Here is a 26,719-nt window from a genome sequence, read left to right as displayed (position 1 = left end):
AGAAGTCATTAGAAGTTGAAAAATAATGTGCATTCAAATGCAGATGATTCTGCCCTGTCTCTTGTAGGAGATACTTATCTATCGAGCACATGCTATATTGAAGACATTATCACACACTGAGGCAACAGGAAGGTTTGATGTCTTAATTTTATGGATAAATATTACATAGTACAAGATTCATTTTTTAAAAAAATATTGTGATGGAGGTATCATAATAATTACTCTAAAGTTGAATTTAAAGAAATATTTCCAGCCAGCATAACTTGTGATATGAGGGGGGTATTTGTTGATCATTACATACAATATTGGTACTAATTATCCATTTGGTACCTCAGATAAGAGAAAATTTTTATGGAAAAAATCTAATATTATCCCTAACTATTCAATATTAAATATTCTCATGTATATATTAATATATTAAAGTGACTAATTTATAAACTGACAGTTTGACTCTGAGAATGTTTCCAAGTGTTTCTGGATAGCCATATTTCTTAAGTTTATGTTTACATATGTTTTCATAAAATGAAATAAAGTTTTGAAAATAAAAGGGCAAAAGTAGGCTGAAGGTTAACTTGATGGATAGAAGAGAATCCAATTATTAACTTCATACCAGACACTATGGAATAGCCTCATTTCCTTTAACCACAGCTCACAGATTTTAATTCAATGTGCAAGCCTTAGTGTATTTGGGCTTGCTCAGTTTTCCTTTGGATAATTGACAGGTAAGTTTTCCAATTACAAAATACTTGGCCGTTGACCTTTGGCAGGAAGTATAATCAGTTGGCACTTCAGAGTTTCTCTGATGTTGAATTATTTTAACATTTTTTTCCCCTGTTATATAAAGAAACTGCAGTGTGGTTGCATCAAGGTAGTATGTTTTTTCGCTGCTTATACTAATATGTGGATGATTACTATACTAAAAGAGCAATACTTCAAAGGTTCACTTCATGCCCCAGATGTTTCTCTTAACATAAAAGCAAATAAATAAGCAAAGTAAAATAAAACACGATGAACTTCAACATATTCAAAGAAAGCTTCAAGCATGCATATATTTATGAACTCATGTCCATCTAGCTCAAAACAAGAAGCACAATAGGGAAGCACACCAGAAAACAGTTTTCTGACTTCTCAATGAAAAGAACAGAATGGTCACAACCATGTTCGCAAACAGTTGGTTTTGTGAAGCTTCAAAACATGTTCCTTTGGAGGAGGCATTTTGAAAATGAATTTTAAAATTCTAGTCCACGTGGTGCTCCTTTACAGGAAAATACATAGCTTGCAAAAGCAAGGCGTATGTATTTCTTAGCCATTTACCACCTCGGATGTTGAGAACCTGTTTTCAATGAAGGACACCATTTCCTCTGGCATACTCAATATAAAATGCTCTTCTACAAAATTAATCTGAAGATGTCTTGTGCATTGTCGTTTGGACCACCGTTTCCTTCTCCATTCCCCCACTTTTACGCTACGTGTACAAACATTGCTCAGAGGGTAGATGGCATGAAATATCTGTAAACAAGTAAGTGGAAAATAACTGTCTGGTCTCTTTCAACATTGAACTGTGATAGGTGGCTGTAAGATTGTTTTCTGTGTTAGTATGCATGTGTCTGTGTTTTATGTGGTTACTCAGGATCTTGCTAATGATACAGAATGCACCACATTTCATATTTGTTAGATGTTTGTCCATAGCTGCTGGGCTATCATCAGGTCCAAACAGTAGCTAGTTGACTATTCCACAGAAAGGAAAACTTTACATCTGCACTCAGAAGACGACTGAGGCAAGCTGGGAGTGAAATACAAAGAGAACAGAACAATTGGCCGAGGCTGTGGGTTTGCTCCGCATTTAAATTCTCTGCAAGCGCATTTGTAAAGACAGGAGAATCCTTGCACCTTCTTAAAACACTAACACTGTACTGAGGAAGTTTCTCCCCTAGCCTCCTAGGTTTTCTAATGGGATATAGCCACAGAAATGAACATAAAACAGGGAAATATTGGTTACAGCAACAGAGAAAATGAAGTCAGAGAGACGTTCAGAAAAATACATCACCAGGTTACAGTTTGGCAAAAAGGAAATCGTTTTACAATCATATACATCCTAAAGCTACACTAACAATAGGCTTCCTGGTCCTGCCCCCAGGAGAAGAACGTCTTGACCCTTGACCTTTGTTCACATAAAAACTAAAGAAATTAAGAGCATGTTTGTCATCGCTGTTTGTTTTATACAAATTTACTCTTTTAATCTAAACTGGTATAAGAAAAAAAAATTCTATTCCAAAACAGCCCAAGTCTTGTTCTTAAGTCATGTGACTTGTTTTTTTTTTTTCCCCTGCCAGCCATGTGCTCCGTATCATTTTACTCTGAAATAACTCTGCGATTTCAGCTGAACCTGCCTACGCTTATAATGCACCGCATACCCCACGAGGGAGCCTGAGAACAGACTCCCTTGAAAAGCAAGGTTCTCATAGTTGGCCTGTAACCATGGAAGCAGATGCTGTTTTCTTCTTACCCTGCTTACCTCTTTGCAGCCTCGAGCTGCTCCCTATTGTTAAAAGGGGGTACGCCTCGATTCTTCTTCATCATGACCGAACTTGCCTCTTCTTCAAAGGGCATGGTGCTGCAGGTCATTGGTCTAGACTGTTTGCACGGTCCAGAGAGCAGCCTTGATGTAACCCTGGCTCCGTCTGAGCCACACCACCAGCCGTGCCTCTGCAGACTGGAGGGGGACATTGGAGATCCGTATTTGAAAAGAAGTCTGTCTGATTTTGCCATTGTGCCTTTTTACTCATCGATCGAATGAATATCGAACCTTCTGTCGTTGCATGTGTGAAAATAGATAGCTTAGCCAGCACTTTTGTGTCCAACCTGTGCTGTGGGCCAAAAGGTTTTTCATTTGAGTCTCAAGAATTTTTTTTTCCTTTCTTCAGACTTGATGAATTTTGTGCTCGCTTAAATTATTTGTAAGCCTTTATCCAGCTGTTTTGGCGACTGCTTGCGATACTTTACCAGCAGGGATTTTGTTTTGGTGTCAAAACGGAACTTTTTTTTTTCCGTCATCTGTTTGTTTTCTTTTGTAGCTGTCTTAAGGTCTTTTTGTAGCTTTGTAGGTAGAGGCGGTCTAACTTTTACTACACCCTATAAAGCCGCACATCTGAGTTACCCTTTTAAGGGGGCGATTTGACGCTGTCTATTACTTAACAGGCTCAAATCCAGAAAGGTGGACTTGAGCCTCTCAAGGTGATTTCAGTGATTTATAAGAGTAAGTAAACCGGATAATCACATTGATTTTTAAGTTGAACAGTATTGTTTGATAAACTGTATTTGAAAGGAATTTGTTTTCTTTGTTTTTTCCCCCTTTGAAAATCAGTGAAAGTATTATTTGGAAGCACTGAAATGTACTTAAAAGCATATAACTTCATTGTGCTTAGGAGAGGCACATAAAATCACTATGATTTAGCATACCGAATAAATATATTTATAATGTCTGTCTCATGGCATGATTTAACTAGAAAGCACAAAATATGAAAAAAGTCTTTGCATTTCATTTTTTAACATGACGGAAATTTATTACTGTTCATCAACTGCTGATGTTAATGGCTGATGAGACTATGCAACCTGCTCATTCTCAAAGGCGCTGTTTCACTGTGTCTTTATGAAACTCCACAAGTTCAGGATGTCTCTGATGCATCTCTCCAGCATGGTGATTAGGAAGCATTGTCTGCATGTGTCATCAGGAGCAGTTTGGTTTGATTTGAAGAAACCAGTAGTTCATACTTAAAGGCATACCTATTTTCTCTAATTGCCACAGGCAAACGGGAGGTCCACGGCAGGATAAAGAAGGTTATTGTGACGGCTGAAATATAATTCTCAATGAGTAGTCTTTTCATCTAGCCTTAAGGAGCACAGGATTACTTACAAGCTGAATTTTGTGGCAGAATGTAGGAGCTGATTTAAAAAACAACAACTATAAAACAAAAACAAAAACAAAACTCAAGAAACCAGGAAAAAAAGAAGGAGGTTTATCTCTCTTTGGCTCTGGAGTGTTTATTTTGTGTGTCTGTCTGGGGATCGTATTTTGTTTCTCCTAACATAGAAGAGACACTGGCCAGGAGAGGGTCTGAGGAAACAGAAGGAATAGGCAGGGAGGGTAGAAAGGAAGAAACAGTAACAGTGAAGAAAATGAGTTAGATGGATTTCTATATTCTTTGGCACGCACATGCAACTCATATTTTTTCAACACACGTTTTTGCTGCAAAAGTAGGTACCTTTTATTTCATACACTTCCTATGCCTTAAATAATATTTTCTCTCTTTCAGATTCTTGGGGACAAATTGTTTGCTTTTTGTTTGTTTGTTTTGCTTTTATTTTAGATTCTGGTTAGCATTCTGTAAGGGTTTAATACCAGACTTCAGTCCCATGGGCATGTGTTTGTGCAGATATTTTCCTTTTTGTTGCTTCTTTGTTTCATTTCTAAGGAAAAGATTTCTATTTGATTTTTGAAATTTGTATATCTAAATGCAAAGATTCTTCCTTTCTATTTGTACCATGGTCAGTTTTTAGATTAACTGAGGGGCCAAAGCTCTACCTGGTAAATATTCAGGCACCATAAGAAAATCTCAGACTATAAAACCCACTGTAATTAATGATTGAGTAGTTGGTCTTTTTCTTATATTAACCAGCTGGGTATACCTATTCCTGGGAATTGTATATTGTGTATTTTACAATACTTTTTCTAAGTTGAACTGAAGTAACTACCTTGTGTTAAAGGAAAGCTAGGAAGTCCTGTCTGCTAGTCCATCCACTGCCTCAGAACTTACAGCAGGCTGCCATCCTTTCTACTGAGTTCTTATCTACCGTTTCTTGTTATACAGTTACCTATAAAATGTGTGTGTGTGTGCATAAGTGTGAGTGTGTGCATACAACTTCTTAATTGAGTCTTTTGCAATTTACTAGATACATTTCTTATTTTAAACACTGCAGTAAATAATTCAAATGCAGTGAATTAACTTACATGTTCTCTGGAAGAAGGCACAAAATCCATAGTCCTCAGATACGTCTGCCATATATTTTTTCCTTACAGTACAATAGTGTGTTATTTTGATATATAAAACATGCAGCTCACATTAACTAAAATGGTTTTATTCCTTTATGCTAGCTTTTTAGCTAAAAATTTAGTATAAATTATTACATAAAAAACAATAAACAATTAGCCTCTTTGTTCTTAATATTTGGTAATTTACATGTATTTATTATTGCTTCTAATAACAGATTTTCCAGTTCTCTTTACGATGTGTCACTTATAATTCAAACACACGATCACTGTATTACTGCAGAAAACCTGAGAAATCATATAATTATCATCAATTTGTTGACTAAAATAACAACTTTCCCCTGGCATCCTTACACAGATAATGAATTAATATGTATGTTGAGGGAATGTTTTTAATGTGTCATTTTAAGTGTTCTTATTAATATAAATAAAAGATAACAGGGTAAAAATATCCAAGGAAAGCATACATATAGATTTACTACCCTTATTATCTATGATATCAAATTGCCTTCAGAGATTTTTGTTCCTTCCTGTCCTTCCGAGAAATATGGGAATAACCACTATACAAACCTTTTAATTTGGTAAAATATTGTTTCCTCTATTCCTCCCTGATGAGTGTGTTTTATATCATTTCTTAGATATAATCTTGTAATTTGCCATTAGAAAATATAAATGAATGAGGTAAATTTTTTAAGAGAACAAATAAGAAAGACAGAAAATACTTTAAGGAAGATGAAGTAAGAGCAATTACTTCAGTTCAGTTATGTGGCTCATAGTATACATTTTTAAAAGAATGCTTCATTTTGCTCCTGGCTGGAGAGAGTATCAAACACAGCATGTTCAATGACCACAATAAAAGTAACATCCTCTTCCCTAGTGAGTATTTTGAGATGAGGAGACAAACAAAACAGTATGGACCTGCAGATATTCTTGTTTTATGGCAACTTTTAAAAATAGCATTATCCATCCTGAAATTTATTTCACCTTAGTATTTTCTTTCATTATCCTGACCATTCAGCATAATGCTAAAATTAATAAGCATAGAGCTCACTGTATTTTTTCCCACATGTGATGTTTGCAGAGTTAGCATCTATTTTATCCAAATATGTTTTTGCAGTGTTGAGAAGCAGAACACTTCTCATACTGCTGTCTTCTGCCTCTCTCTCCTCCAAACACATTTTTGCTATAAACTTCTGCACCAATCGCTACGGAAAGACTCACTCTCAGCCACAGCTCAGGAAGCGCCTTGTGGGTGTAAGAAAAATCACAGACTTTGATTTTGCAAGACAAGTTGGATAGGAGTCAAAATTGCCACATGCGGTGTGAAAAAATGCCACCCTGGTGTGAACAAAAGGTTTAAAATGGAGTCAAGAAGCATGCAGGCTCGATGTCTAAGCTTTGCCTAGGAATTGTCTGCCACAACCTGCAGGGTAATCGAGTGGGTTGGGAAGAATAGCACTTGGAGCTGCAACTCGGAAACACCAGGAGTCAAATGTGTTAGTTGGTTTTTTGTTTTGTTTCTTCTTTTTGTCATTTCTAACTTTTATGTGTTTCATCTTGTTTTTATTTTGTTTTGTTTTGTCTCATTTAGGCATCATTATACTAAAGTGTTTTACCCAAACATAAAACAAATCCAAAAGAGTCACATAATGTGTGAAAGAACTGCTCCTTCCAGATGAATTGTTGGGTGGTTTTTTTGTTGTGTTTTCTGAGTTTTTTTCTTCTTTCATTTCTTCATTCATAACAAAATGAAGTTATCAAATTCAAAACTCTTTGTTGTTTCCTTATTATAAAAGGATAAATTGGAGCCAGGCTTTCACAGTCCTGACTACTAGAACTAAAAATTAAATGTATAATTGTAATACTTATGTGTGTTTATCTTCTAAATTATCAAGAGAAGATGAAAGAAACACACTGTGCTTGTTGTTGCAAACATTCCATTTCTTAATAAAGAATACAATAATTCAAATTCAGTAAAAACATTGCTTCACAAAAATGGTAACTACGATGTGCTAGTAAAATGTAGTAATGTTGTGTCTTTCCTAGTATTTCACAGCATACTTCACCAGCAAAAATATTTTTTGTTAATCCTAAATAAAGTCAATAAATCCTAAGTTAAAACAACTTCATTGGCTTGAACCACTAAAATATCATTCAAACTTTAGGATGTTGAAAAATACAGTACTGTTTCATAATCCATTCTATTATCTTAGTATATACATAAAGGCATGAGGTTAGGAATGCTCCTTTCATGAGAAATTATGCTAAAGCTTTAAAGAAAGAAGTATTTCTTAGGTGACTATGATCTAATTAATGCAACACGTAGAACCAGAGAAATCAGTGAGGACTATTTAAAAAATTTAAACTCTGAGAGCAGCCTCATTATATTTGCCTTTTATCTCTCATAAGATTTGGGTCTAAATCCAGCAAATCACATTGGTTATGAATGTAGGTCAAGACAGGGACGCTTCTCTATTTACTCTTTGTGAGACTGGATAGAAATCAATCTGTTACTTTCATTACAACCACACAATCAATTCCATTTAAAGCATAATACAACAGCCAAGTCCAAGGACAATATGGATCCTTGGGAAAAGCTCATACCATTTGCAGGGCTGTACTTCATACAGCTTCCAATAAATTATTTTCTTTCTAATTAGTGCACACAGTCACTTCAAGAAAACATGCCTAAAGTAACATAAAATATCAGATCTAACAAAAACTTGATTTAGCATTGAATTCTCACTAAAAAAAGAATCATGCCTTTTAAACAATAAAAACCTATGAAGGAATTTTTCTTTCTGTATTCACTATAACATGAGGAGAATATGATTTTACATTCATTAAAATTTATCAAAGGAATGTTGACACATACCAAAAATTCTACCTTAAAATTAGCAAAGGAAATCTTATTGCAAATGCCACTTCATATCACCTATCCAAAAATGAATTTATTCTGATTAATCAGTTCTTGCCTCAAAATTATGAATATCGTTGCTTCTGTGAGCTTTATGTGTAAATCATTTCAGCAAACAAAGGGAATACATCCCATGGCGCCTTTCATTTACACATAACAGCAGCAGCATCTCCAATTATTCTTCAATATCAAAAATAGCATCATCTTCACATGTAACTTATTTGAAAGCACAGGAAAAACCATGATACACCAACACTAATAATAGCTGAATAAATTTAAAACCCTTTTGCTATTTTTTTCAGATTTGTGAAGGAGGTATAACTGACAAAATCTATAACTAACAAATAATGTATATGTAAAAATCACTTTATATATGTATAGAGAAGTATAATCACTCTGTATACCACATATATGGCATATGTTATAGATATATGTATATCTATAACATATATGGAATGTTATATGTGTATATATGTTATGTATATATGTATAACACATGTATTCCATATATATGGTATACTAAGTGATGTTTTAATACTGGAATACATTACTCAGTGACTAAATAAAGCTAATTAATATATTCATTACCCAGTGTACTTATCATTTCCTATGGTAACAACATTCAACATCCAGCTCCTCAGCAGTTTTCAAGCCTATAAAACCTTATGATTAACTAGAGTTACCATGCATTAAGACAATGTCCATGAGCATGTTCATCCTGATACTGTTTCCCTTGGACCAGCTTCCCCCATCATCCCACACCTTTATTTTATAAGTGAAGATATTTTCTTATTTTCACATCAGTTATTTCAATTGCCATTACATGTTAAGTTTTCTCTAACATGTTGCAAATATGTTCAAGACAATTAAAACTGAAAGCTCTCCCAGATTCAATATCAAAAATATATTTGTTATTTAACACGCAGTCCATCCCTTCCATAAAGAGGGATGATACACTTGTAGATCAATTCTCTTTGATTTTTCCATGGAAAAGACTCTCCTGAAAATTGAGAGTTTGGTGAGTTATCTGTGCAACAAAATATAGTTCTTAATGTAAAAGGCTATCATTTGTTCAAAATATCTTGAGGCTACTATTAGTCACTCATCATAAATGACTTTGCTCTAACTATTGTTAAGGAAATCCTCTCTCTTATGAAAACTTGATTGAGTTTTTTAAGCATTGCATGTAAGTAAGATATATTCTGAGAAGTTATTCCCACATACTCTTTGACACTCTAAATGTTTATGACTAAAAGTGTGTCTTTTGACTCTTTGTTTCTTGTGTATGTGAGTAATAGTTAATATCAGAACTTTCAGATGCCTGCCATGTACCTAGAAGACTCTTGGTATCTCTTTTACTAACAACTTCCAGAACTGAGTTTCTAACATCATTCAACAGTTCTTTCCTGTAAACCATCCTCCACTTATACCCCTGTACCTTCTGACTCAGCTCCCCGGATACTTGTTCATACTGAGTAGGTACCATACTCACAGACTGGCTTGCTCAAACTATGCTCTAAGCCCCAATGAGATTAACTAGAGAAATCAGAGATAGATAAAAATAAGCCTCTAACATTGATGCATGACAAGAAGATGGCCAGGAAACAGTCATGTTAGAATAAGCATTAGTGTGAGCTAATCATATAACACCTAAAATGCAGAAAGGCATAACAAAGTAAGTGAATCTAAACACAAAAGAGAGATGGGAGTTTCTTTAATGTCTGCACACATGTGAGCACACTAAAAAACCTCAAGTCATAATTTCAGGGGGTGGATTTTTGTTGTTCACTTGGTGTATGTGCACACACGTGTGCATGATGTAGGTGTACATGTACATGAGCATATCCATCCCACCGTGTCATACACACTGGTGTCTGAAGGCAATATGTGGGAACTGGTTCCCTTTTTGTGGTGGGCCCCACAGACTGAAATCAAGTCATCAGCCTTGACAGCAAGTGCCTTTATCTGCTGACATTATCGGCAAGCCTTCCTTAAATACCCTTAGTCTAGAACATGGTTGTTAAATTTGCATCCCTGGAAGGGTCTTAACGTTTTCTTTATTTCTGGGTTTTATATTCAAGGCCATCATGTGTCTTTAGAGAAGAAAGAAATACATCTTGAAAGTTCAGAAGAGAATCCATCTTCACATCCTGTCCACGTTTGGTCTGGAATGCCAGGGTTACCAATGGACAACCAGAAATCAACAGCTGCATGTCCTTAACTGCTTTATTTATGTTTAACTTTTAAGAAAATTAGTTGACAATGCTATCTACTCTAACTTTTAAAACTGAAGTTATTCATGGGAAGTCAGTGTTCACATGTTGAATAGAAAAAGAACGTATTTTTTTTTCTGTGTTGAAGAGACTTTTAAGGAATTATAATATTACTTTTCTACTGGAAGTGTTGAATGCTAGTGAAAGTAATTTGTTAGATTTGATGAATTTCAAAGGAGCAACTGTTGCTAGAGTTTTCCTGCCTGGCCCACAGTCAGGACAAATCTCTCTCACCCACCAGTCCCACAGCCGCTCAAACCCGACCAAGTAAACACAGAGACTTATATTGGTTACAAACTGTATGGCCGTGGCAGGCTTCTTGCTAACTGTTCTTACAGCTTAAATTAATCCATTTCTATTAATCTATACCTTGCCACATGGCTCGTGGCTTACCGGCATCTTTACATGCTGTTTCTCATCATGGCGGCTGGTAGTGTCTCCCTCACCCAGCTTCCTGTTCTCTCAATTCTCCTGTTAGTCCCGCCTATACTTTCTGCCTGGCCACTGACCAATCAGTGATTTATTCATTGACCAATCAGCAACACATTTGACATACAGACCATCCCACAACAAGCAACTATTTGAGAACTACATACTTAAATAACAAAACCTTGTGAATAAAGCTCATGTGTCAAAAAATAAAAAATCTGCACTAGATGTGCTTATAATATATATTATGTTAGAAATGATACTTTGGCCTTTCCTTGGTTTCAACTATAAGAGAATCTATAAGCAACACTGCTTACTAATGAAAAAAAAAGTGTTACTCTGATCTTAGAGGGGGAAGTAAATCTCATTTAATTAATACAAATACTGCAAAGTAAATTCTCTAGTGAAACTTATTGCTAGAATCCTAGTTACTGAGCTAATACTTTTCAACTTCCATTCATAACTTAGAAATACAACTTAGACTTTTGTGATCTTAGTGCTGCTGCTGCCAAAGGTTAGCAAATTTCTAATTCATATACTCATGATCCAACTTACAATAGCTTGAGTTTGGACTCTGACTTAAAATGGTGTAGACATGTTATGTAGTCACTACTAACCATATCTCTAATGAAACTCTGGTATTTTCCTGATACAGTGTTGTATATTATTCCAGACTCTTGCAATGTACAACAGTAGTTACTAGGCTGCAGCCACAGGTCAGCCATGTGACCATAGGGGTAAACAGTCACTACATTGTACAAGCCCTCTGCTGATAATCTGTAGTTAGTTAAAACCAAAGATGAGAAACATTGGGACATGAGGACATTTCTAAAGGGTGTTGTTCATGTCACAGACTCATACCAGAACAGAAAAGGAGCAGGAATGGATCTCAGTGGGGTTTTTTTTGTTGTTGTTGTTGTTTGTGTTTTTGGTTTTTGTTTGTTTGTTTGTTTGTTTTTGTTTTTTCAGAGCTGAGGACCGAAACCAGGGCCTTGCGCTTGCTAGGCAAGTGCTCTACCACTGAGCTAAAGCCCCAACCCCTGATCTCAGTGTTTTATCACTTGCCTACCATGTACAAGGCCTTGAGCTTGAACTTTAACACTTTGTTATAAAAAGTAGTTATAGATCATCTGAAAGGTTAATACAAACACTTGAAATAAACTGTCAACTCTTTTGGGGGAAAGTAATCATTTGGTAGACGCCTGCTTTCAACAAGGCCCTTTGGCTATGTTTAAGTATTTCTTTTGTTTTAAATCCGTCCATTCAAATATCATTTTTTTTTTTTTTTTTTTTTTTTGGTTTTTCGAGACAGGGTTTCTCTGTGTAGCTTTGCGCCTTTCCTGGAACTCGCTTTGGAGACCAGGCTGGCCTCGAACTCACAGAGATCCGCCTGGCTCTGCCTCCCGAGTGCTGGGATTAAAGGCGTGCGCCACCACCGCCCGGCTCAAATATCATTATTTTTATTCCCGTCTGGTATACTAGATTTTAGGGAAAATTATTCACTCAACAAATACTTGATAGAAACCTATTAGTAATGTTCTAGTGGGTAGAAATACAGACATTAAAAAATGATTAAAGGATTATCTGCTATGATGGAGAGTAAGAGAGTGAGAAAGAAGAGGCGGGATTGCAAAAATGTCCTCAGAAGGCAGAATAGGAACAGAGTTTGAAAAACTCAGAACTGTCCAGCCATGAGAACAGAACACAGTTTTTGAACTAGAAGGAATAGCTTGTGGCAGAGACCCTGGGTTGACAGGTACTCTGCATATTGGGAGCAAGAAGGGGAGATCAGCATAATTAGGCAAACTGAAGAGCAAGGGAGTCATCTCTGAGGGCTAGTGGAAGTGAGCCTCTTGCCATTCAAGGGTCTACAGTTACAAAGGAGTCTGATCTTATTCTTCGGGCAGTGGCTATCTACTGAGGCGCATTTTAATGAAGCCTGGGATAGGAAATCTCTCTGTAACCACTGTAGGCTATCAACTACAATTAATGATAGTATGAAGAATATTATCCCTATGGGATTCTTTGGTAAATAATTTGGAGTCCTACCTGTACTTAAATGAAATCTGAAGACCTGAGATATGTGTTTATGTTTTTTTTTTTTTTTCTTGGAGACTGAAGATTCTGGATCCTGTCTACATAAGATACACAAGATAAAGTCCACATGCATATTAATTAGCTACTATAGCTTCTTATCAAAAGAGAGCTTCTTGCAATACCAATACCACTGAATTGCCTGTGTTTGTCCCAGTAAAAGAATACCCACAGTTGCATGTAAACCCATGCAGGGAGAAGCATGAAAGCAAGTCTGCCCCATGGAGAATCTGGAAGAACAGGTGAAAGACATTAAACAGAGCAGTGTAATCTGAGGATAGCACAGCAATGGCCGAAATATACTACTGCCCCAATATGTTGAAACTACAGTCAAGTGCTCCTTTGGTAACCTCTGATGGGTTCCCATAGCACCCTAGTGGAGTGTCTTAAGTGCCCAGTCCAAAAGGTGGAAATAGCACTGAAGACAGTTCCAAGCAGTTGAAAACCTCTCCCTACTACATCTTAGATAGCAAGCAGTAGACACTGCTCTTGATAATATGGGGAAGAGGAATGTAAGCCTGAGGGAGGCAAAGGGAAAATTCTATCTTCTGCTACTTGGGTTAAGGACAATTTGCATCAGGGAGTTACCTTGTGGGCAAAAGGAGATGTGAGCTGGGGGTGGGGGGGGTAGTTGATTAATTTGTGTTCTTTGGGACTTCTCCTAAAGAAGGTTTCATATGAGAGTACAATGAGAAGACTTTGAAAGGTTGTGAGAGCATAGAGATGTGATCAGAGCTATAACTTAAAAATATGCAGCGTAAGGGAAAGTGGAGGGGGAATGGAAGGTGGATATGATCAAGATATATTGCATACATTTGCGAAATTTTCAGAGAATAATTTTTTTAAAAATATTTTAAAGAATTTAGTAATGTGAAGGCATATCTTTCGAAAGGTGTATGTATGCAAATAACTGAAAGTGAAAAATACTCCAATATCAGCATCAAGGGATGACATTTAGCATCCAGGTCTTTATCCTTAATAAAACACACAACTCTGTTTCCATATGCCAGTCAAATATGATTGAATTATGCAAAATAATATACAAAAGGCATACGGACACAGCTGCCTAAATGTCTTGGAGTTCAATGACAAAGTAAAAATTAATGACATCATTATGGGTTTTAAAGAGGTAAGAGTGGGCCGTAAGTTTGAATGAAAATTTCCCTATGCTATAAGCCATCTTGCTCACACTCTTAGAAAATCTGTTTTCTAAGCTCCTAGGGTTCAAAGTGGCTCCTTTAGGAGGACTATATACTTCGACAGTTTAATTTTTTACGTCCTTGGCTTTCCCTTTTTTGTTTCATCCAAACAATTTCAAATCAAGTTCCTCCCATTCATCATCTTCACTTTCGCCTTACATTCCTAAGCCCTTAGGGTTCCTCTAAGACCCACCATGAGCATGCTCCTAAATTCTATCCTCACTCCCCCCCACACCCCGCCCCGACCTATCCCCACCCACAGGCAGATAATTCCTTAGGAGACCAACTGTGTTTAAAACCGAAAAGGGGCTTCCCAGCATATTATCTTGAAAGAGATAAGAAAATCAAATGTGCTCCATTAGAGCCTAATTTATTTTGTGTCTCTTGCCATTTGTGTCTCCTCCACCTCAACCTACCGCCTTCTCTCTGTATCTGACCTTTGGACTCTTGCTGAAGCAGATTATCTGTCTTTGCTCCCATAAAGAGTGTCTGAACTCCTCCAACCTTGCGTTTGTCCATGCTGTTTCTACCTCGGTAAACATTGTTATTTTGTCAGGAATGGAAGCACCAGCTGCAATGCCAAAGCTACAATGTAACTTTGAGAAGACAGAGTGGCAGTGCCTTCTCAAGTCTCCCCAGGGATAACTCACTTCTCTCAAGGATCAGCACACAATCACAATGATCTCACCTGATCTACTTGACGTGGGTACCCCTTCCCTTTACTCCCTTCTTCATAATAAGCCTCCTATTTTACCATACTCTGTGTTATAGCGATCCATAAGCTAATATACTTTCAGGACTTTATTCTAAAGGTCAAAAATGTTGCATATGCGTTTCTACAATCTATAAGGATCAACGGTGGAGTGGATGTTCAGTAAACATCATTAGAACTAAGGAATGTGACTGGTGTTTTTCAAAGTATGTTGAACAACCCCAGTCTAGAAGCTTGAAGATCTAAATGTTTCAAAATCTTGGGAAGGTACACATGCTTTGGTAGATGGTCCTTCACCCATGAATACAGGTAGCACTAAATAGACTTTGTGGGTTTTAAAAGAGAGAGAGAACATGAATTTGGGAGTAAAGTGCTTGGGATATAGATGAGAAATTTGAAGCAAGATGTGTATTTATGGGGTTAATTTGATCAAAGTGCATTATACTCATATATGAAATTCTCAAACAACAAAAGTATTTACAAAGAAAAGTGTTCTTTTTTCATCTAAAAAAGATTAATTTTTTAATCTAAAACTTTCAGGGCTGATATGATGTCACAAATTGAAAATTCCACATGATGGAATTGTGTGTTAAATGTAAAACTACTGCAAATATTTTATAAAGCTACCTTAAAATGATGTGCTTATATACATGATGTGATGTGAATTTATGTTCACATGTGTGTCTAAACACAAGATATTCCATTATGTATATATACATCTTTCCAGATCTGAAAAATAAAAAATTTAAAATACTTGTGATCCCAAGCATTCCAGAAAAGTGACACTCTGATAGCACTGTTCAAGCCCAGCTCCTAATCATCTCTCCCTTACCCACTCTATCATTATTAAGCAACAATTTTTCTAAATTATTAGTCTCTGCATTAGATAAGGTGTTTCCCATCAGCTGTAGAAAGCATACAGTTTTTCATTCTGCATTTCATTCAAGGACATCAGCTGAAGAAAGCTTTAGCTAAGCATTGCCATCCTACAGTTCGTGTTATCTAGACTATTTTGTCTTTATATTTTCAGGGTCTCTGCCTGTGTATAGTTGCTTGTATGTCAGCTTGTATTGAGTCTGCTTATGGTTGCAAATGGTATTTTGTAAAAGTGAGATGAGCCATATAGGTGAGTAAGGCTGAATCATACAAAGCCCAGGCTCTGACTACTGAGACGCAAGGAGATATAGACATCCAACCACAACCACAAGGGTACTTCATCTGAATAGAGGAGAAAGAAGCTTTTCATACTTCACACAAATGCAAGTGAGGATTCATCTAGTTGGTGAACTTTATTTTACTACATTGAAAACTCTTGCACTATTAAAACCTTTGGCATGCTTCCTTAGGTCCAATTTTGTTGATAGGAATGCAATTGTTATCTAAGTGTATCCCCACAAGAACATTGGGAATACTTCCATGAATTTAACATGTATACTCTCTCAGGAAATAACAGAAAGCAGCATTTGGTTATCAGGTCAATTTCTGTTCCAATGTAAGACTTTCTCCTTTTGTCTATTTTTTATTGTTCTGTTACATGAGTTAAAACTATTAAGTTGTGCCACTTACTCCATTTCCCAAGGGTCTTTAATCATAAATTAAAAGGTGGGTGTTTTCACTTTTTTTTCATTGATGGAGTTCAGGATATTAGATAATTATGGTTATGTCTGTTGTTATTGGTAATGTTAGTACAGTCAATAAGTATTTTCTATTGGTGGATCATGATGTTTATGTAGTCATCACTTTTCATCCACAAATCAGGATGATAATTTATTTTCATGCATATACAGGAAAGAAACTCACAATAGGAACTTGACTAGTTGTGACTTATGATCATACTCATAATTAGAACACCTCTCAAACCTCATCAGAATGTCTCTTCTTTCGGTAGATGCCAATAAACAACACACAGAGAATAAGAGATTGAAGAGTCCTCAACCCTAAATAGAACATCAGCATAGGGATCACCTGAGACAAAGAGGAGGAAAGAGTGTAAGATGCAGAAGCAGCAAATAGTTACAAGGAAACCCTGGTCTCCAGACACAACATGGCCTGTGTACATATGAAATCACAATGATAATGACAGTACAAACAAGACCTCCACAAGATCTGGCTAGACAAAAATCCCAGCAATGTAACACGAATCTTAAAAGGTCTCATTAATAAAAATAAACTCGGAGCCAGGTATTGGGATGAATGCTGAAAGATCAGAGAGACAGAATAAGCCACAGTTAACATCACCTCAACAACTTCTCAGCTGATCTTGTTTCCTCAGACTGAAAGCCTCTGAGTCCTCATCTGAAAGGATCTCAGCTGAACTGCTGCTAAAAGCTCAAAGCTTAAAAAGGCTCTAGTTCCTGATCCTCACACCTTGTATACCTTTCTGCTTTCTGCCATCACTTCCTGGGATTAAAGGTGTGTGACACCATGCCTGGCTGTTTCCAGTGTGGCTTTGAACTCACAGATATCTGTATGGATCTCTGCCTCCTGAATGCTAGGATTAAAGGCGTGTGTTACCACTGCCTAAACTTATGTTTAATATAGTGGCTGCTCTGTTCTCTGACCCCCAGATAAGTTTATTGGGGTGCAGAGTATATCAACCACACAGCAAGGTGTTGAAAAGGACATGAAGTCCCACCCCTAGGTAAGGAGTTATTGATAATTCTAGCTGTTGGGAGAGAGAGAGTCAATTTTCTTTAAAGGTATGACTCTGATAGGTTAACCATGATCCAGGACAGGTTCACACTCAAGATTATTTGGTCAACCCAAATTCAGCTCCATTTTTTAAAAAACAGAGAACAAGAAATTGGTTGGGCAGGGAGGTAGAGTTTAATCTGGGAAGAGTTGAGAAAAGGAACAAATGTGATGAAAATAAATTCTCAAATAACTAACCAAAATATTATTAAAAAGGAAAAAAATTCAGCTATCTATTGATAAGTTCTCTTTGGCAATAGGCCAATTTCTCTCCTTCAAATGTTGCCTTCCAAACTACATTCTATTTTCCTAATAAGTTCATTCAAATATTTATGAAATATTTCTTCCCAGTGTTCATAAAACTTCTAGGGATGTGCAAGGTGAAAGACATCTTTGAAATTATGAGTGCTATTAGGAAAAGAGTCAATAAATCCACATAAAGAAATGAGAAAGGACGTCTCAGACTGTGACACAAAACAAGTATGAAGGGCTAAGGCAAGGACTAAGGTACACTACAGAAACTTGTTGTCTCATTTAGGGTTACTATTGTGATAAAACTCTGCAACAAAAAGTAAATGGGGAGGAAAGGGTTTATTTGGCTTATGCTTCCACACTACTGTTTATCACTAAAGGAAGTCAGGACAGGAACTCAAACAGGCCCACCTGGAGGCAAGAACAAAAGCACAGGTCATGGAGGCGTGATCCTTCTGGTTTGCTCCTCAAGGCTTACTAAGCTTGCTTTCTTATAGCATCCAGGACCACCAGCCCAGGGACAGCACCATCAACAGTGGGCTGGGCCCTCCTAAATTAATCACTAACTAAGAAAACGCCCTACACGATTACCTACAGCACAATTTTATGAGGCATTTTCTCTGTGGCTCCCTCCTTTCAGATGACTTTAACTAGTGTCAAGTTGACATAAAACAGACACCACACTACTTTAAGTCAGTGTTTTGGTTGGTTTTCTGTCATCTGGAAACAGGTAGCCTCAATTGAGAAAATGACTCTGTTAGATTGGCCTGTAAGCAAGTTGATTGGAGCATTATCGTGATTAGCAATTGATATTGGAGGACCCAGAACACTATGGACCATGTTACCCCTGTGCAGGCGGGCCTGCTGAGGTTGCACATAAAAGCAAACAGAGTGAACCATGGGGAAAAAAAAATCCAGTAAGTGATGCCTCTCCATAGTGTCTGCTTCAGTTCCTTCCTCCAGTTTCTTACCCTGCTTGGATTTCTGTCTTGGCTTCCCTCAATGATCAAGTGATCAAGACCTGAAAGGCAAATAAACCTTTTCCTCATCAAGATGCTTTGGGTGGTGGTGCATATCATAGCATTATGCAAATGTAACTTATACAGTCAGCAGAGGAGGACATATGTAAAAGGGTGGCAGGAGATGAGATTGAAACACAGGCTGAAGCTTTATCTTAAAGTTTTGAGACCAAAGAGTCAGGAGTAGAAGTTCTTTTCTAATGAGAATCTGCTAAAGGCTCCATCTAGCTTGTACTTTTGGAAAATAGCTGGGGCTTCTTAGATGAAGACGAACTCTGGAAGGAGAAAATTAGATCAGAATTACAAAAGTAGCAAACAGAATTACGAGGCGGCTCAAGGGGAAGGGAGAGTATTGGGGTGAGAGGAAATGGTTAACCAGGACCAAACCAAAAGGACACATTGGCAAGATGTGGTGAATGGAAAGATGCAAAGGTTAGAAGAGGGACATCCAAGACCACACCGAGATTTTACACGCGACACACCAACAGAAGCTGAAGCCATTCAGTGAGATGGACACTAAAAAAGAACAGGGTTTTAAGAGTGGTCAAGCAGGAAGCATCGTGCGTTAAGCAAGTCATTGTTTCTGTGTCATTTGATAGTTCCTACCTTCCTTTGGGTCCACAACATCTCAGTCTAGAAATGACTGTAAATGTTGCAGATTGATAGACCCATAGAGTTATACAAATATGAAAGGCTTTGCCCACATGTCTGTGTTCACCTAACATGTCATACAAAATATCCTTCATGTTTTCTAGTACTTCTACATGTAATCGGAAACACAAAATTGATTTGATCATCAAACTAGTCCTTAGGTTCAGCAGAAAACAAAAGGACAATGTATGCCCTATGATGTCTGAAGGCAATGTTTAACCGGGTGAAACAAGTTTGTCATTTGTAATGAATACACACCCACAATGAGAGAACGGTGAGGTTGAGAACAGACATTAGTGACTTCTCTGGGATATTTCCTTTGTGGTTTTACTTGTCTCTAACTTTCATTCAGGATTATTCTCAAAATGTAAACTTGAAAATGCTGCCTTTGGTTGTTCTGCAGCCTGATCCTGAAGTGCCAAATAGAACATCCTCTACTTCATTTCTTTAGCACCTAAAATTACTTCAATTCTGAGTTCTATTTCTATGCCCTGCTGCATATGAGCATTGTGGGCTATTCAAGGGAAAAGGGAGTATCTTCTGTATGCTCAGACCACATTAGTCTGAATGTAATGCTCAGGGAAAGCCTTTGACTCAGTTTTGCTGATTGAAAAAGGAGAGATCAGTGTTTGAAAATTCAGAAAGATTCTAAAACAGTATAACTATTTGGGGACTTTTGCCATATACCTGTGAAATCATACATGGCTATCTCTAGAAAGAATAAGACAGAAAATCTAAGCTAACTTCATTCTGCATTTGAAATTCTGGTTTGGGTTTAGTTTGAGTTGGTAGTGTACTCTGGGGTGTTTCATGTGGTGGTGGCTCGATCCTCCCTTTGATAGAAGCATATGAAAGGATGGTGGCACCGAGAGTGTGTATGTGTGTGTGTGTTGGGGGGCTCCTCCCTGGATGCAGGGCTCACTCTTACATCTCTGCTTTCACTGCTGGTCCCCATCCTAGCGTCATCTGCTGTAATGGCCTCACCAGAGATACAAACACTGGGACTATCCAATACTGGACTTTGGGTCTCTAAACTTTTAAGCTGAATAAACCTCACTCCTAGCTCAGGTATGTTGCCATAGTACCAGAAACCAGACTAATACAGGCAGTAAGCTACGACTTGAGGAAATCAAAACAAAGGAACAAAATGGATTAATCATAGCTGAAACACGGTGTGCATATGTCCATCCAAAGTCCATGAGCTATAATTCTGGTCTCCAGTGTGGTAGTGTTGTAGAAGCATTAATAGGTGACTTTGTAGAGGTAGGGCAAAATGGCAGCCCTCTCTGAAGGGACTTCATGTATTCATTACCTTCTCCTTGATTGTGACAAAATATCCAAGAGAAGCAATTTAAGGTGTAACTATTCCGGATCACACTTTTTGGGACTATCAGTCCATCATGTGGGTGAAGACATGGTGGTGGGAACTTATGACATGGTTTGTTTTGTCTCAACAGACAGGAAGCAGAGAGCTCATACAAGACACAAGGTAAGTTGTAACACCCAAGGCCAGCCCTGATAATGATCCTCTTCCTCTCCCTATACTCTCTCCCTTAGGTTTCCTAGCATCCCAAAAAAGGACCACAGCTAAAAAAGAAAAAAATGTCAGAGCACATGAGCTTACAGAGAACATTTCATATTTAAATACTGGTAGCTCATTTAGTTCCCAAAGGTATGAATTGCTTCAAAAATATCAAACCTTGCTTCTGAAGCCCATTTTCTTCCTTTCCTTCCATGAGACTCCTCTTTCCTCCTCACATGTGCTTACACCAACATGAGAGGTTATCAATATTGACAGAAAACCTCCATGAGAAGCCTCTCAAATGGCCTACCTGATCTTAAGCTTTCTTCTTCACAAACTATCAACACAACATGCCTATTTTTATCATAAATACTTTAGCCTCAGATATTTTGTTATAGCAACAGACAATGGACACAGACCCAGAACAAATATCTCTAACTACAAGTGACAAGCTTGATTTTTTTTAAACTGTCTTGTTCTTTGGAAATCCTATTTTTTTGTTTTGTTTTGTTTTGTTTTGTTTTTCTCTGTGTAGCTTTGCGCCTTTTCCTGGAACTCACTTGGTAGCCCAGGCTGGCCTCGAACTCACAGAGATCCGCCTGCCTCTGCCTCCCGAGTACTGGGATTAAAGGCGTGTGCCACCACCACCCGGCCTGGAAATCCTATTTTTATTTAATTATATTTAGCTACTTGTACTGAACTATATCAAGCAATTCCATGATTTATTTTTCTTAGAAACAGTGTTAATATACATAATAAAAAGGTAAAAAATAATGTAAAGTACATTTAAAGAAAACTTTTCATGAACTAAATAGAGGACAATATTTACTTGACTTGAACTTTGGGTGATAATTATCTAAAAGCATTCATTAAAATTAATATATAGTATTTATATTAATTTTATAATTTGTAAGGGCCTAACACTAATATGTGTTTTAAGATTGCCTGCTCTACTGAGAAGAGATGAATTTGACCAGTTAACATATATTTATGCCCACTTGTCTGATGTAATCTTCCTCTTCCTCTTCTCTATTAAGGATGCTACATTGAGGTGAATTTGTGAGAGTTAACTCTTAAGGATTTTAATCACTCTTGAATAAATGACCAAATACACTTTTGTGGGCATTTCCAAGAGATTCCTAGAACACTTGGATCCCACCAAAATGTAGATCCCGTTATAGATTAAATATTGAGTTTTTCTCTTTATAAACCCTTTTGGATGAATACCAAAAAAAAAAAAAAAAGGAGGAATTTAGCATGGAAGAAATTAGTCAAAGTGTGAATATCTGCATTTCAAGATAGTAAAAAATTATTTTCTTCAGCCACTGTTGAAAGCACAAAGGTCTCACCTCTATTTTGTATCTAGTCCCATAAACAATTTGTTGAGATCATTGCATTCTGATTTTCATACTTTTGAGTCAATCTGTTATAAGTCAGTCCTATAGAATTCTAGCTGTGCTTAGAGGTCAGAATCAAACTGGTTGAATACTTAAGTAATTCAAGTAGATAACCAAACAGATGATATACTTTTTGATACCTGCAATCAAAATTCCTTATTTTTAGTTAAATTGTTAGTCAAGGGAGGAAATATCACCACAAATATTAGGTGATCTGCTTCATATAACTGAATAATGAAATTTATGTCTTCTGAGACCCCAAACTACAGCCTTTCATTTATTACAAATGAGGTAGTTCAAACTTCATTGACAAATTTTGATTAAACCTAAATACACTCAGATTATTCTGTAAACAAAAAATTTTAGGACTGACTTTTAGGGAGTTCTCCCAATTTTCCTTATAAAGATTGATAAATTAGCTTCTGTGCATGTGAATCTGAAAATTCTTTTACTCACAGCAGGAGGTCCCAAATGCATTATTTTTCTTTGTATACATCCCTTTCACAAATGACTGCACAAGCTTATTAACACAGGACCAAATTACTCAGTGTCAAAGCCATAAAGGGGGATTCAGGATGAAGCAAAAAGTGTCTGATACCCCCATATGCAAAGTCACAGGACAAGCATGGAGCAGGAATCTCCATATTCTCAGTTGTATTGTTCTAACAGTAATAATGTTTATCGATTTTTAGATAAACAATTGCAGGTTAAGCTAGAGCATGTATGTGTCTTCTCTAAAGTCAAAGGCTGAGAATGGAGAAAAAGTAGGATGTTAACACGTTGTTCTAATATTACAACTCCTGCTTATAATCTTACAGCGAGCACACTGCCTTTTAGTTGGATTAATTACCAGTAGCCAGAATCTTAATTGGAAAACCAGCAATGCTATTTTAAACTGTATTATTTTGGGAGGAACCAAGAGAGTTTGCTTAGCATTACTTGCTTTGATGATATCTGTTTACAGCAATTATTTTAATGTCTTTAAAATACCCACTTTGCTTACACGAGTTGCTAATTTTATAGCTACCCACGTGCATGGTTCCTGTCAATCTCACTATATCACCAGCAGTTAAAAGAGGTGATGCGCAGGTAAGGAGAAACATGGCACCAACAGGGATCACCATAACACACCCTATCAGAATTTTAACATTTTGCTCAAGATAGCATACCTTGTAAAATAGGAATCATAAAATGGTTTATTTAAAAGCTATAAAAACACACTAACCATTATTTTCATGTTACTACCTCTAAAGTCTGTTTGCTGAAAAGATCAGTGATGGTCCACAGGGCCATAGAAAAAATAAGGGAATTTCCTCGTTTTCACCAGCTTTAAAAACAGCATGAGATTAAGTCAAGTCTTTTTTCTTTACGTGGTTCAGTTTTTAATTACCTTGGCTATTAGAAAATAAGCAAATAAAAAAAAAAAACTAAACCTACCTTATATTCTAGTCAGCCATACATCAACAGAAATACTCTGTGTGTGCGAAAAGATAAATATGGCTTGTTTGACATTTGGAACGTCCTTACAGAGGCATTGATTTGTAATTCAGATCACATAGCAGTTTTGATTTCTCCCTCATGTCCATGCCCTTTCTCGATCCCTTCCCCCAAAATAAAACACAAAGGCTTTATCTGCAATGGATGGAGGGCAACCCAGGAATCTGTGCAGACTATCCATCACGTTTCTGTCTTAATTGAATGACACCAGAATGAGATCGATAAAATGTAACAAGAGACAGCTTTGCATTTCCACACTCACTTATTCCCCCTCTCCATTACTCTCAGCCACCACCGTGACCAGAAAGCCCACGTGAAGAACATGAACCCTGCTGCCAGACAAGCTGTTATGATATGAAGAAACTTGTCAAGAAAACAAAACAAAACAAAAGTTACAAGTATTAGAGAGTAGCTGTGGGGACAAATGATTATTAATGAGTATAAAATAATCTTCCTTAAGAAGCAATTTTATAAATGCATTCTCATGCCTAAATACCATCCTCCAATGAAATGTTTCAACTAAGAAATCCCAGCAGCTCTCCCTATGCTTCCAATATTTCTTGAGACTGCAGCAGAGACTGGTTCTGACGTAGCTGTGGTGACACTTCTGTCCAAACCCGAGAGTGTTGCAATAAATGCTATAACACAGGGCAGCTGTGCTGTGCTTGTGTCCAAGGTTCCTGAGACTTCCAATGCATTATTGATAACCCCACCACTCTGAGAAAGCTGAGGCTGACATCGTTTTTGCTGCTCTCAACCTTCTTCTGAAGAGTGCTGGCTGGGCCGGGAATCGATCACAGGAAGACGTTTACCAAAGAACAAAATGGCTCAAGTAAAAAGCAGCATTAAGAATCCCCTACATTCACTGACTGTGTTAACCAAAATCACATGCCCTACTTTGGTGTTTATATATCTTTGACAGTTTACATTGTGGTCATGCTCCAGGCTACAGGGTGTAATAATTCAATAAACACTTTACATCTTGAGCTGGTTATAAGTTATATGTGGGAAAAATGTTTGCATTCTAAAAGAAAAATAAACTTACGGATGTAGTTTTTCAAAATACATTATTTTTCCTCATTCTGGTACATTTTCTCTGTATTACTGTGAAATTAAAGTGTATCTAGGTAATTTTCCTGTTTTCATATAGTGCTTTACATTAACATGCAGTCATTCATGGAATAATGTATACCTACAGGGATAATATGCATTATTTTATATTTCATGTTAACTAACAGTATAAACCACTGTGAATGTTAATATCTGACTTCACTTATGAATCTTGAAATTGATGTCTTCAATATGAAAATTATATATTTCATATCCTACCACAAATAGTTTACAGTGTGGTTTCTAAGGTAAAGTCTGTTGTAGAGCATGAATATATTCTGTGCTTAGAATTGGGGTTAAAAATCTTACTCTTCGTTTGCTAGGAAAACTAAGAGAAGATTGTTTTCTTAGATGAGAGATGGCTAGGTAACTTGCAACACAATCATTAGTCCATGTTACTTCTGTATTCTAGTGCAAATAAGCTTACAATTCAATTATTATTCATCAATAAAAATAGTTAATAACACAACTCAAAGGATTAAATACAGAATTTAGTCTCATCTGCAGGCACTGGCCACCTAAAGCAGATGTTAGTGGTTGCTCAACCAACTGAGACATGCATTAATAAATGTGTTTTATCTGCCTTTGACTTGCTGGGACCTGAATTGGATGTCACATAAACTTGCTCAAATTTTAAACTGATATTGTCAAAGAAGTAAAGCCCTATGTAATATGTTTTAAAATGTAGGTTTCTTTTTTTTTTTTTTTTGGTTTTTCGAGACAGGGTTTCTCTGTGTAGCTTTGCGCCTTTCCTGAAAATGTAGGTTTCTTAATAAGAGGAGTAGCATAAGTCTTTACCTACATCTTCTAAGACACAAAAATATGTACTGCTTTGCAGCATAGATAAACACTGAAATACCTCAAGATTGTCACACTATTTTACTATAGTTCGTCCTTCTTAATGCAGCCATTGCCCCCTTTTTCGTGGGTGGCAAGAGCTTACACCCTGAAAAAACACTTTTCACAGAATGTGGAACTCATTTGTGAAGTGTAAACAAAACCTAAGTTGGAAAAAGGGCATAAGTACTACCTCTGATCGGGTTTGTTTTGCTGATTGCTCCTTGTTTGAGTTGGTAGATAATCTATTTATCAGTATGAGGTGAGGCTGTTTATAGACATGAGAATGACACCAGAGTTTGGTGGCCTTGGTGTTGGAAATACCCCTCTGAATGCGTACCCACTGCCCGCTTCGGAAGGTGATACCCTAAGTATGCCATGCAGGGCAGAGCTCGTGTGGACTCCCATCAAGACCATCACTCCTGCTTGAGGGGTGGCTGATGTTGTTGCTTTTATTTCAGGTAGATAATTCTTAATTTTAAAAAAAAACGGGACTGCGACTAATTAGGGGTGCTGGCAGAATGTGGGATGATGACGAAACTGCTTATCATTATAAAAGCCTTCAGGGGCCAAGATGGTCAAATACACTGCCTGAAGCTCCTCATGCTGCCTCCTGTGCTGTCTGCATGCTTGTCAAGAACGATGACATGAGAAACAGCCCTGGACATTTTCTCACTCCTACGGGATTCAGACGCCCATCTCTGTGGTCCATAATTTTATCCGATTCCTACTTCCATTCTTCTCTTTTGCTAGGATGGTTACAAGAGCAAAGAAAAAAAAAAACTTTAGCTTCTGCTATCTTGGAATCTCTGATATGGCTGGTTGACTAGCAGAAAGATTTTTCTCCTCAAACTTTTATAATATCTTATCCCTCTTGAAATTTGGGGGTATTTTCAAATTTGTTCGTTGATCACATTCTGTATATTTAAAACAGACATACTATAAGACAAAACAAAACAAGCAAACAAGACAACCTTATATGTGCACCAATAAGAAGAGTAAGGAGTAAGCTGGATTCTACTTGGAGGAATTAATTTTCTAGGGCACAGGAACATAAGAAAGACAGAGAGGA

At 37.0% G+C, this 26,719-nt stretch overlaps 2 long non-coding RNA genes across 9 annotated transcripts in view; one reads left to right on the top strand and one right to left on the bottom strand.

Moving 5' to 3' along the window:
• Positions 1–26,719, bottom strand: part of LOC128112177 (uncharacterized) — a 610,610-nt gene that overhangs the window by 401,402 nt on the left and 182,489 nt on the right. The window lies entirely within an intron of this gene.
• On the top strand, positions 971–25,515 carry LOC128112179 (uncharacterized). 4 transcript variants are annotated; one of them, XR_008218894.1, is made up of 6 exons: positions 972–1,519; positions 2,334–4,254; positions 14,516–14,661; positions 20,742–20,773; positions 23,227–23,292; positions 23,989–25,515. It is a non-coding gene; the product is annotated as an uncharacterized LOC128112179 (long non-coding RNA). The 4 variants fall into 4 exon arrangements; XR_008218892.1 differs by lacking the exon at positions 23,227–23,292 and having other exon boundaries at positions 971–1,519; positions 20,742–20,956; XR_008218893.1 differs by lacking the exon at positions 23,227–23,292 and having other exon boundaries at positions 973–1,519.

The sequence above is a fragment of the Peromyscus californicus genome, unplaced genomic scaffold (assembly GCF_007827085.1).
Source record: "Peromyscus californicus insignis strain IS unplaced genomic scaffold, ASM782708v3 Scaffold_16__1_contigs__length_79575227, whole genome shotgun sequence".
In the NCBI taxonomy this organism is placed as follows: Eukaryota; Metazoa; Chordata; class Mammalia; order Rodentia; family Cricetidae; genus Peromyscus; species Peromyscus californicus.
Note: the sequence above shows the minus strand (reverse complement) of the source record. Positions and strands in the feature narration are given on the sequence as shown.